This window comes from Aotus nancymaae, unplaced genomic scaffold (genome assembly GCF_030222135.1).
Source record: "Aotus nancymaae isolate 86718 unplaced genomic scaffold, 86718_ANA_hifiasm-v0.15.2.pri h1tg000011l, whole genome shotgun sequence".
NCBI lineage: Eukaryota > Metazoa > Chordata > Mammalia > Primates > Aotidae > Aotus > Aotus nancymaae.
This window is the reverse complement of record NW_026988422.1, coordinates 63,134,031-63,146,686: the sequence shown is the minus strand read 5'-3', so window position 1 is coordinate 63,146,686 and position 12,656 is coordinate 63,134,031. Positions and strand designations below refer to the sequence as shown.

General features: G+C 39.5%; 1 protein-coding gene across 32 annotated transcripts in view; it reads right to left on the bottom strand.

Moving 5' to 3' along the window:
- NRXN3 (neurexin 3) overlaps nucleotides 1–12,656 on the bottom strand; it is a 1,680,301-nt gene that overhangs the window by 371,657 nt on the left and 1,295,988 nt on the right. The window lies entirely within an intron of this gene.

The window sequence follows — 12,656 nt, the reverse complement described above, 5'->3', positions numbered from 1 at the left end:
AAGGGCCATTAGCATGGGGCCAGGCAGTGAGCCAAGGGCTTTACAGGTGTCATTTAATGTTCATACCAACCCATATGGAACTTTTTTATCCCCAATTTCAACTGATGAGGAAATTGAGGCATAGAGAAATAATTTGCCTGAAGTCTGCTATTCAGTGATAGAGTCAGGATTTTAACCCAGGCAATCTGGCTCCAGAACCTTTGCTGTTTCTTGCTGAAGAGGTTTGCTATTAAATCAGAAGCTTTGGATTTTATCTTGGGGTGTGTGTGTGTGTGTGGGAGAGAGAGAGAGAAAGAAAGAAGAAGGGAGAGGAGAAGAAGAAGGAGGAGGAAGAGAAGAGGAAGAGGAGAGGAGAGAAGAGGGGAGGGGAGGGGAGAGGAGAGAGAACCTGTAAAGAGATTTTAATAGAAGGGGGCACAAAAGAGTAGAGGTTACTTACACAAACAATATAAACAATATTTCACCTTTAAGACAACTGATTGGTAATTGATTCACCCTCTCCTTCATCATTCATTCAGGAGCTCAGTCTCCATTTTTCTGAGATTCCAGCTAAAACAGAGCACTAGGTATTTTCTGCATGTGTTGAAATCTGCTAAATTAGAAGGCTGACATTTTATACCCAGCATTTTTATTATCCAACTCTGTAACCTTAGGTAGGTAACTCACTGCACCTCCATATCTTCCTATCTGAAATGAATGTCTGAACTAAATATTCTCTTATGGGGTCTGCAGTACATAACTGTTGAAACTGGGCTTCCTCCTGGGAACTGCTGAGGGTGATGGCTCAGTCTGTCATCATGGTGTTCCCACCAGAGCAGTGGTCTCCAAGACGGGGTGGGCATCAACAGGGGTGCCAAGGTTGGTTTATAGGAATTTCAGGGAATAACACTGGGACATCTATGTATCTAATCTCATCGTTTAAAACACCTGATGTTGCTTTAGGTGTGATAATATAAGCAATATTTGTATACTACATACATATATACATATTTTTAATTGGTACATAGTTAATTTTTTTCTAGTATGTGTAGACAACCAAAACCATCTGGAGACCCTAGCACTAGGGAGTTAAATGGGACCTTGGCTCTTTTCAGGACCTTCAGACACTGTTACTCAATTTACCATATTGATGAAATGCAGAAGGACCCGGACTAGAACTTAAAGCTAGTAGCAAAATGGTTTACATAGCAATTTGTTTTCTTCATTGTAAAATTAAATGTTTAATGATGTTTCTTAATTTTAAGCCACAAACACAGGACTAATAATAATAATAACGATAACAATAATATAGGTTTAAGAGCCCATATACTATGGAAAAAAAATCCATCTTATTACATAGCCATATTTGAAGTCTGGATTTGTAAAGAAAATCTTACTGTAAAGGACAGGTTCAAGCAACTAATGGAAGCCAAAATTCTCTCTCAGAAAAATCATCATTTCCCTCTTAAGCTTCCAGGATTGTTCTAACAGTATGTTAAAATATATGAAAACATGTTGACAGTGCCCTGTTAGCTTTTTCTATTTTGTCTATGTTTTTCTGAGTTACAAAATAGATTAAGTTCAATTTCAAGGTAATCCTCTCCCTCGATTTCCCTCTCTAAAATCTGATACTCACAGTAATACCTGGGATATGATGTGCTATTCTGACCTCCCTAGTTTAGGGAGGATATTAAAATATCAGAGCACCTACACAGATAGGCACACACACACACACACACACATACACACACACAAGGAGTGCTACAACGGTGGGAAGATAAAGCACAGGAGGAGAGGTGAGAGCTAAATTTATAAAGTCTGGCAAAACAATGACTCCAGGGGACTTGATCACAGCCTATAAATACCTTCAAGGTAACAATATAATTGAAGGGAAAGAATTATTCATAGTCTCAGAAGATGACATAACTTGAAGCAATGGCCTAAAGCAATGGAAAAAAAAAATGTAGCTGAAATTGTCAAGAGTTGCGGGGGGGTGGGGAGAAGAAATTCTTTACTCTCTGAAGGACGGAACAGGCAAAGCAATCCCTAGAGGAAGTATTTGAAGCATTTTGATACAGACAGCTGAAAGCCCTGGAGTAAAAAGCAAAGATTAAAAACTGTATTCCTTAATATTCTTGTCAAAATTCAGAGTTCTTAAACGCACCTCTGAAAGACTGCCCCCTTCAGAGAAATGCTAAGTAATCAGAGATTCGTATAAAGACTCCTAATTAGAGAACAACCATAAAAAAGTATGACAAACCAGTATTGTAATATTATACATTAAAGTACAGAAAACATGAATATTATAGGTCATGTCATATTTTAAGAATAGTACCCAACTTGTCTCAGAAAAGATAATATAACGTTCATCAATACATTACAATTCTATGTTCAACATGAAAGATTTTAAAAGAATACTTATAAGTAAGCTGAGCTATTGAGTTAACATCATTCAATGTGTTATGCTACATAGCAAATTATATGTGCGAAAAATCTAAATATTTGAGCCCCAGATGTTTCTGAGTATGTAAATATAGTCCTTTAACATAGTAATGTAAAAGTCAATTTCTAACCTCTTCTAAACTAAGTACCAAAAGTAGCTGTGACTTTGAAAACGTTCCAGAGTGCTGTTTACATATAATATGTGAAGGTGTGACCCCAAACTGTTAACACAAGCTCTGTGTGAGAGGAAGCACAAATCAAATGTCTCCAGGGGTCAAGCAGATGGATGTCGCTGAGTGAGGTGACAGGGAGTGGGTGGAGATTGGAAGTCTTGAAAGAGTATCCCATAAAAATGGCAATGGCTCCTCAGCTCCAGTTGACCAATGCTATGAAGAACACTGGCCCAGAAGAGTCAAATCTTCCAATTTTAAAAAAGAAACTGGTAATATCAACTTGTATATGAAATATCTGCATTGGCCGAGGCGGATGGATCACAAGCTCAAGAGATCGAGACCATCCTGCCCAACATGGTGAAACCCCATCTCTACTAAAAAATACAAAAATTAGCTGGGCGTGGTGGCGCACGCCTGTAGTCCCAGCTACTCGGGAGGCTGAGGCAGGAGAATTGCTTGAACCCAGGAGGCGGAGATTGCAGTGAGCTGAGATTGCACCACTGCACTCCAGCCTGGCTCCAGCCGACAGAGCAAGACTCTGTCTCAAAAAAATAAAATAAAATAAATAAATAAAAATATATATATATAAAATTTGTGTGTTGGATCAAATTTAAAGGATATCAGCTGGGCACATTTTCTAAACCCTTTACATTGACAAGGGGAAGACAAGAAGCACCCTGTACTCTATGATCAGGAACCAGGAAGGGCATGATTGGAATCCAGTAGAAGAAGTAAGTTAACTTCTGTATGCAATCACCAAACACACAAAAGGAGAAGAAAGGAAAGCCTTTGTCTCTGCTATTTTCTCCCAGGAATGTAGGAAGGAAGGATGTGCTGGGGCAATTGTAATAACGCTATTTTAGATACTCTCATGCAGCTGCCCTGCTATGCTCAGGAATCTCCATGTACTCATCTGGTTCATGACCAGTGGGGACAGCACAGCTGGCTCACTGGGAACAACAGAAAGTCTCCCTAGGAGGGAATCAAACCTTGAACTACCCTGAAGATAGAAGGAAACAGAACAGTGACTTCCATATGGACACCCACAGTGACTTAAGAGTTTATTTCCAGATGGTAGAGTGTGAATAGGAGTGGTTGGGTTTTCAAATTTTAGCAATTCTATGTCCAAATTTATAAGACAGCCATTGGTGGTTAGCCATAGAGTTTCAGTCCACAGAACAGTGTTGTTCTGTTTAGGTTTTTTAAAAGACACAGAAACAGATGCACACACACACACACACACACACACACACACACACACACACATCATTTCCCACTGTGTGAAATGAACTGTTCTGTGTGGATCCTGTGATCTTTGCATCTGCAGCATAAAGATGTCACAGTGACACCTGTAATCCCAGCACTTTGGGAGGCAGAGGCAGGTGGATCACGAGGTCAGGTGATGGAGACCATCCTAGCCAACATGGTGGAATTCTGTCTCTACTAAAAAAAAAAAAAAAAAAAAAAAATCGCTGGGCATGATGGCATGCGCCTGTAGTCCCAGCTATTCAGGAGGCCAAGGCAGGAGAAACACTTGAACCCAGGAGGCGGAGCTTGCAGTCAGCTAAGATTGTGCCACTGAACTCCAGCCTGGGTGACAGAGTGAGTCTCCATCTCAAAAAAAGAAAAAAAATGTCACAGTGCACACAAAGCCTTCTGACCAACCACGTCGACACAAATACAGCCTTGGTAGTCAAGCCACACAATGTGACAATATCAGCTGTTCTCTTGCAGAGAGTCACTGGAGCTCAGACTGTATGCATCAAAGAGAAACTTGGTATTCCTGCTAGAGTTAGGGTTTATACCATAAGAGAATTCATTGTTAATATACTATTTATACCAAACACCTCACCTCAAGCAATCCTCCTGCTTTGGCCTCCCAAAGTGCTGGGATACCACCAGCTTTATTTATACCAAACACTTTTTTTTTGAGACAGAGTCTCACTCTGTCACCCAGGCTGGAGTGCAGTGGTGCAATCTTGGCTTCTGCAACCTCTGACTAGCAGGTTCAAGCAATTCTCTTGCCTCAGCCTCCCGAGTAGCTGGCACTACAAGTGCGTGCTGCCAGGCCCAGCTAATTTTTGTATTTTTAGTAGAGACTCAGTTTCACCATGTTGGCCAGGATGGTCTGGATCTTCTGATCTCGTGATGTGCCTTCCTCAGCCTCCCGAGTGCTGGGATTATAGGCATGAGCCACCCCACCCAGCTACCATACTTTTTAACAAAAAAGCAATTCATGGAAACACAGGGAGAACATTTCCTATCATGCCACCTATGCTGTCTTATATCCATTATGTAATGTGGTGTCTTTTAATCCAAAATTAATGGTCATTTCTAAGAAGAGCGCTAATGCTAAGTTCCCACTTCCAGAAAAGTATCTGTTATGATAGGGTGAATACAGAAATTTGGATGAGACACATCTAACTGCTCTTTGGAGAACCATTACAAAATATCGTTCTTTGAATTTCTGCAAAGACCTAGCTTAAATAAAAGATGGAGATTTAGAAAAACAAAATAAAAAGACATCTATAGTTTTCCCTTAGAGCTGACTTACTGTGTGTGTGTTTCAGTCCAATGTTTGGATGTGTTTAATGTGCACACACAGCTTGAAAGAGGAAGCGAATACTCTGTGTTTTGCAGTGTTTGGGTGTGAATCAAAGGGAACATGTGGTTCCATTCTGTTTCTTCTAGCATTAAGTAAAGGGAAAAACCTAATTGGTAGTAATACTGTCACATAGAGGGTGATCTTGTAAATGACTGGGGGTAGGAAGTTATCCAGTCTAGGCAGGCTTGCAAAGTACTTACCAAACGCAGTGCAGTCTGTCACCACAGAGGGCGGGTTTTCATTTGGTTGATTTGGGGTTTTGTCTTACTTTTTTCTTCCTAGGTTAGTGATGTTTAGATGCTTTTAGCAATTTGTTGTCTGTGAAATGTAGATGCACGTTCAGAAGGAATTCTGCACAATTTCAAAATGAAACAATAGAAATGGCCGTAGCCCTTTCAAGGAAAAAGAAACTAGAATTGAGGGTGTAGATGTCATTTTTGTTGTTGTTTCCTTTTGGTGTTGAAAACAAACTAGAGTAGTTGTCAGGGTGGTGGCAATAGAACCAGAGAGTGAGAGACCTCTTTGTGCTATTTTTAAATCACAGTCATGAGCGACATAGTGACATTTTGGTAAATGATGGACTGAGTATATGAAGGTGGTCCCGAAACTGCTGTTGCAAAATGTCTAACAGTAAGAAAATTATGACAGTGAAAGAGACCTGATCTAACCACCTCCATCTTGCCTTTAACCTCCAAACGTCTTTGCCCTTGGTCATTCCTGAGCATAGTCCAAGCTAACTTTGGGGAAAATTTAATTTAGACTTTAAATGATAATAGCCATTCGCAAAAAACTAAACTGCCTTGTAAAACTAATGAAAGCCACCAGGTTAAGAGGATGAGCGATGTCTGAATTAGGCTAAGATGCAGGCAGAGTTAAATAATTACCAGCCATTATCCAGAGGTCACAAGATTTGCAACTTTCCCACTTACTCCTGTAATTAACATCCATAATTGTAGCACCTAAGATTAGCCATTTTGAGATGTCAGTGCAGGCTTTCGCATTTCTGACAACCAGATGTCCCCTACCTGGGCAAGCACCTCTTGACTCAGGCAGTCCTGTGGCCCCCACCCAGAAGCAGACTCAGTGCATGTGAATAATTTTCCACATCCCATGATTGCACCCCTAACCAATCAGAAGCACCCCATACCCCAGTCCCTACCTGCCAAACAGTCTTGGAAAAACCCTAGCCTCCAAATTTTCAAGGAGACTGATTTGAGTAATAAATAAAACTTTGGTCTCCCATTTAGCTAGCTCTACATGTATTAAACTCTTTCTCTACTGCAATTCGCCTGTCTCAATAAACTGGCTCCATCTGGGCAGTGGGCAAAAAGAACCCATTGTGCTGTTACAGTCCCATAAAATTAAAATACGGTATTTTTACTCTGCTTTTTTGTTTAGACATGTTTAGCTACACACATACTCTTGCATTACAGTTGCCTACAGTATTCATCACAGGACCATGCTGTGCAGATTTATAGCCTAGATGCAATAGGCTATACCATATAGCTAGAGGTGTAGTAGGCTATACCACCTAGGTTTGTGTAAGTATACTCTATGAAGTTCACACAACAATGGGATTGCCTAGTGGTGCATTTCTCAGAACATATCCTCCTTATTAAGTGACTCATGAGAGTATTAGAATAAAAGAGATTAAACTGGAAATTTGGGAAATAAAGAAAAATACAAAGATAAAAATGAAAGTTTGAAGAAGATCCTCCCAGTCCATTAACTAGTTGATTAATGAAATATATATGATATCCCTTGTCACAAAATCCTGCAAATTCAAGTTCTGATTGCTTGTATCCATTAAGGGCTCTCCCACTAGAATGTAAGTACCGTGAGGACAGGGAGTTTGCCTACCTTTTTCACTCTTGGATCCCAAGCACTTAGAACTATACTTGATAGTGGTAGGTGCTTAAGTAAATAACTAAATCGTTTTCACCAAAGTAGGTGTATTAGTCCTTTCTTGCATTGATATAAAGAAATACTTGAGAATGGGTAATTTATAAGAAAAGGGGTTTAATTGGCTCATGGTTCCATAGGCCATATAGGAAGCAGGACTGGGGAGGCCTTAGGAAACTTACAGTCATGGCAGGAGGCAAAGGGGAAGCTGGCATATCTCACATGGCTGAAGCATGAGGAAGAGAGACGGGGAATATGCTACACACTTTTACACAACCAGATTTTATGAGAACTCCATCACAAGAACAGCAGTTTGGGGATGGTGCTAAACCATTAGTAAACAATCCCCGATCCAATCACCTCCCTCCAAGGTCCACCTCCAATACTGTGGATTACAACTGAACATGAGATTTGAGTGGGGACACGGATCCAAGCTGTAACAGTAGGTTACTCATTTCTACTGGCCTGGCTAATTTTTTTTTTTTTTTTTTTGAAACAGAGTTTTGCTCTTGTTGCTCAGGCTGGAGTGCAATGGCACAATCTCGGCTCACCAAAACCTCCGCCTCCCGGGCTCAAGTGATTCTCCTGCCTCAGCCTCCCGAGTAGCTGGGATTATGGGCATGCACCACCACACCCGGCTAATTTTGTATTTTTATAAGAGATGGGGTTTCACCATGTTTGTCAGGCTGGTCTCAAACTTCCTACTTCAGGCGATCTGCCCTCCTTGGCCTCCCAAAGTGCTGGGATTACACGCATGAGCCACCGCACCCAGGCATGGCCTGGCTAATTTTAACTTGGGAATTCTATTCTCTCCACCTGCATCTTACCTAAAACTAAGTGTGTCATGTTATAGTCTTTGCTATATGCTCCTGTATCTTTTCTCAACTAAACCTCAGGAAGATTTTTGTCTTCTTTTAAGAGGTGTCTGTGCTTTGTGGATCATTCATCGTGCATTCATGGTATTCTGGAAAACCACGTCATTCACACGTCACACCAAAACTCATTTTTCTCTTTCACGCTCTAGTATTGAATTTAAGCTTTGCTGTTTAGCCATGCAACAAAACCAGCTCCAGTACTGCTGATCTAAGCAGCAAACATGAAAGCCTGTTAACCTTAGGAATTAGGCATCAAGTAAGGGGAAAATTAAATGGAATCTGCTCCCACTTCAATAAATGTGATTTTCAGTGTGAAGGTCTACCTTTCAAGGATTTACTATACTCTGTTGCTAGACATTAGAAGCTAACAGACCAAGGGATGACAGGCTGGAGCTGCTGTGAGTACACTCATATCTGGATTTAAATTACAAATATAGAAAATTAAATACTGACTGCAGTAGGAACAAATGGGTTTTTGTGTTATTTGAGATCAATTACAGTTTTTAAGCAAGTGTATTTGAGGACTTCTGATATGGCATATATCATACACTGAAAGATAAGAATGCATTTATCCAATAATCTTTTCTGATACGCAAAATTTTAAAGGGTTTTTATTGAGATATGGGAACTAAAGTTGCCTCTAAAACACTTATTCTACAGCATTGCATTCAAAACCTCAGATGCGTTTCCAGGCCAGGCCTTTCATTTTGCATAGGAGTATTTAAGTAAGTGGCTTGGCGGTAATTGGGAGCCTTAATGTCATTGGAAAAAACAAACACTGGGAAGCAAACAAATATATTGTAAAGTGAGTTTCTTTGAATTCAAAAAGAAAGTGACTTATTTTAAATTATGTATGCTACTTTAGCCAAAATTCTGTGTTCCATTCTCTATTCCCGATTATCTTTCTTAACTGCAGATTTAAATAAATATCACAGGTTCTGCTAAACTCAACACACCCAATATACATTACCGGTATATTGTATTATATTGAATAGAAAATTATGAAAAGCAGTATCTATCTATATCTGTGACACTGGACTCAAATATATCAATGCTTAAGTCCTCTTTCCTTTCCTTGAAACCTTTAACAAATGGTTACTTGATCCTCTTAGTCTTAATTTTTTACTCCATAAAATAGAGGTAATGTCACGAGTTTAACAGTGTTGTCAGGACTAAATGGGCTGATATACACAAAATGGCTGACATACTGCCTGGACAATTAAAAAAAAACAGCAAATGCAGAAGTGATTATAAAAATATGCACTCCATCAGATAAGAATATGGGTTTCTAGCCATGAAAAGTCAAGCAGTGGAGTTATTTTCAAGAGGGGTTAGTAACCTAAGTACTGCCTTTTGCATTTAATAAAGGGCTAGATAATTTCATAACCATTAGTAACATTTGTAGCTATCCAAGCTAAGATAATGATAAGGGTAATCAGATTCCATGCCTCATTGCACATGATCACTAGGATCAGGGGATTTGTTCTCTTTAGGAAACTGCAGTATGGTTTAAATCCAAATTTCCCTCTCCAAACTGAAGCTCCAAAAGGTGAGGTGCCAAGAGCGGAGAGATGAACCAGATAAGGACATCATTTGAGGACCATAGCAGTTTACAGGGTCCAGCAGTTGAGCCATTCACATTTGGGCTCTGATAACGCCAATTGCTTGGTTGCTAACCTTCCTATTGGAAACGACAACCATCTCAGCATCTCTTTCGTCTTCACTTCCAGGTCTCTAATCACAATCCTCTTAGGTACCAAGAGCATAGCTGAGTGGTAGGAATACCAATGTTGATATTTAAAAAAAAAAAAAAAAACCAAAACCTTATTTATTTTGCAGGACTTTTCAATGATGACAGGGCATGTTCCCTTGCATTCTGTCATTGAATTTTTCCCACAATACCATGAAGGTGGCAGAGTAATAGCGACACCTCTACCATTTACATAGGGTAACTGCTAATTGGTGGCAGTTCTCTAGGAGTAGATGCTGGGTCCTCTGGCTCTAAGTTAATAATGCCCGTGACAGAGAAGAAATGCAGAATACTGGTCAAAGTCCTGAAATGGCAAGATTATTTGCTATAATAAATACCAATAAAGATGAAGAAGACATCTCTATAAACTGATTTCAGGTGAAAGAGGCCTAACAGGTATAGAAAAAACAGCTCTGGAACAACTTGTGTTTGGAAGTCTCGATTCTTTTGATTTCTGTAAAACTTCACTGTCTACATTATCCGTTACCCTCTAGTCTTTCCTTTTTAGTTCTCTTTTTTTTCCCTCCTTTATCTTGTAAATTTATACATATATTTCCCAAGTTCTTTTTCATCTCCCTTGAGACGTTAGCACTCCTCAAACCTTCCACTGTCACTGCCAGGCAGTGACTTCTCTGGGCCCTACCTCTAGCCCTCATCTCTCATCTGAGGTCATCATGCATTTCCAATTGAAAATTTCAACAGCCTGGCTCTTGGATGCCTTCCCTTTTGCGTCACTAAAGTCAACCTCTTATCTGTTTTACTTATCTGTTTTGTTTTTGGTAATGAAATCACAACCTTCTCAATCTAGATATTCCTGGCTTCTCTCCTTTTTCATCCAACCAGCTGATAACACCTGGTGATTCAATCTCTGTTCTTTGGTTTTATCGTCATTACCTTCTTATATTCATCATCAGAGAATAAGTCTTTAAAAACGTTGCTCTAGAACCATTTACACAAGACCCTGCTGTTTTCCTTCAACCTGTTGAAAAACACTTTTGACAGAGTCAAAGCAATCTCCCTAAAAATTAACTGCTGGCCAATTCATCTTCTAAAAATTCTTTAAATGTCTTCCCTTTGCTTTCAGAAACAAGCTAGTGTAAGTTTAACGTTCAAATCTACATCAAGTACCTAAAGTACTTGGAAAGAAAACCAGAGAAAACACAAGAACTTGGCTATCATTGATGGAACATCTACTATGAGCCAGATAATTGATTGGGCATTTTTTCATATGTTATAAGTATTCACAGAGCTACAAATTGGGATTATTGCCATCTGCATTTTACGGAGCAGTCAAATAATTCATCTGAGGCTACAGAACTAGTTGGAGGCCAACCTAGACCTTGAATCAGAGACCACTTGCCCCTAAATCATGTGTTCTTTGTGCTACTCCATATTACCTGCCTTTTCTCTTACATCATTCATTCTGGCCAAACTGAACTCATGAATTTGAGAATACATCCTGTATTTCCTTTGATACTACACTCGGGCTGGTATTATCATCAGGTGTGTTCTTGCTTCAGGTTCTGCTAGTCAAAATCTGCCCCATCCCACCTATGTACATTAAAAAAAATCTCAGCAACCAGCAATATTTTTACCTTCTTTGGTACGTAGCTGATTCTGTTTCAAGAAAGATTCGTACATATGATGCTCATTTCCCCCATTAGATGTTAACCTTCTTCACATCTCTAACAATCCCAAGTAAATTGCTGTTTCCTAAGTATGTACTGAATTAAAATTATTGCCACTATGCTTTCTACTCTAAAACTTTCATTAGGGGTGTAATAGTAATTAAGGGTCAGAATTGCATTTGAAAGCCCATTCAGCTGTTTATTAGTAGTGCTATCTTGGGAAAATGCTTTAGCTTCTTTAAACATTAGTTGCCTCAATTATAAAATGAGGATATTAATAGTGACTACCTCACTGAGTGGTTGTGAGCTCATTATAAGACAGTGTAAACAAAGTTCTTGTACAGTGTCTGGTACCTGGTATTTTGTCAATCAATATTAGCGGAAAGTGATAGTAATGGTAGCAATATAAGATGATCTCTAAAAGACATGCTCCTGAATAAACGTAAGAAGTAATAATCTATGCCATTAAATTACCTGCCGTTTTACAGAAACGGAGGAAGAAAAATAAACTGAATTATAAGAGGTTAACTAAGGACTCAAAAATAGAATAAGAGCCCTTAATGACCAATCATTTCCCATCATCCTGAGTATGAATTGATTTCAGGATGAAGGTTAGCTTGGTCGAATCAACAGGGCCTACCTAAATGTCTTTAAGTGATTCTAGGCTCCAGAGGTGTCATCGTAGGCCAAGAAATGACAGGTCTGGCTGTCAGTACTATCTGTGAGGGTAATGTAGTTATACAGTTCCCTCTGCCATCTATCCCTGAAACACTGACAAGTTGCAACAGCAGCAGTGACAGCACCAGGACCTAAGAAACTGATTCTGTGGAGTGGGTGGCTAATGAATTCCCCCATCAATACACTGAGCTCCTATGCCTTCTGAATACAGCTAGGGATCTAAAATCCATCATCTATAGCTTCAGGGAGTCAATGAGTTATTTCTTGCCCTGTTGCACTGAACAATACCCCAGGAGTAATGACAAGTAGCAGTGTAAGCGGTGGGTCAATGAGATAATTCATCCAACCGACGGTGTTAAGGGAGGCTTGCCATTAAGTCCTGTGAGCCCCAGCACTCATGTGATGGCACTTAAGAGTCTGCCTTGCTTGTTGCATTTTAGATTCATCTGAAAAGCTTCTGCTATTCAGAACTTATTCAGCTAGCTAGATAACTGCAATAATCCAGTATATATACCACCCAGCTGTCTTTAAATCAGTACCATCCCAGCTCCTTAGAATTTTATATTGCTTCATTTCAAATTTCAGAGGCCTGATTAAAGTTTATTCACTGCTTAGGAAAATAAA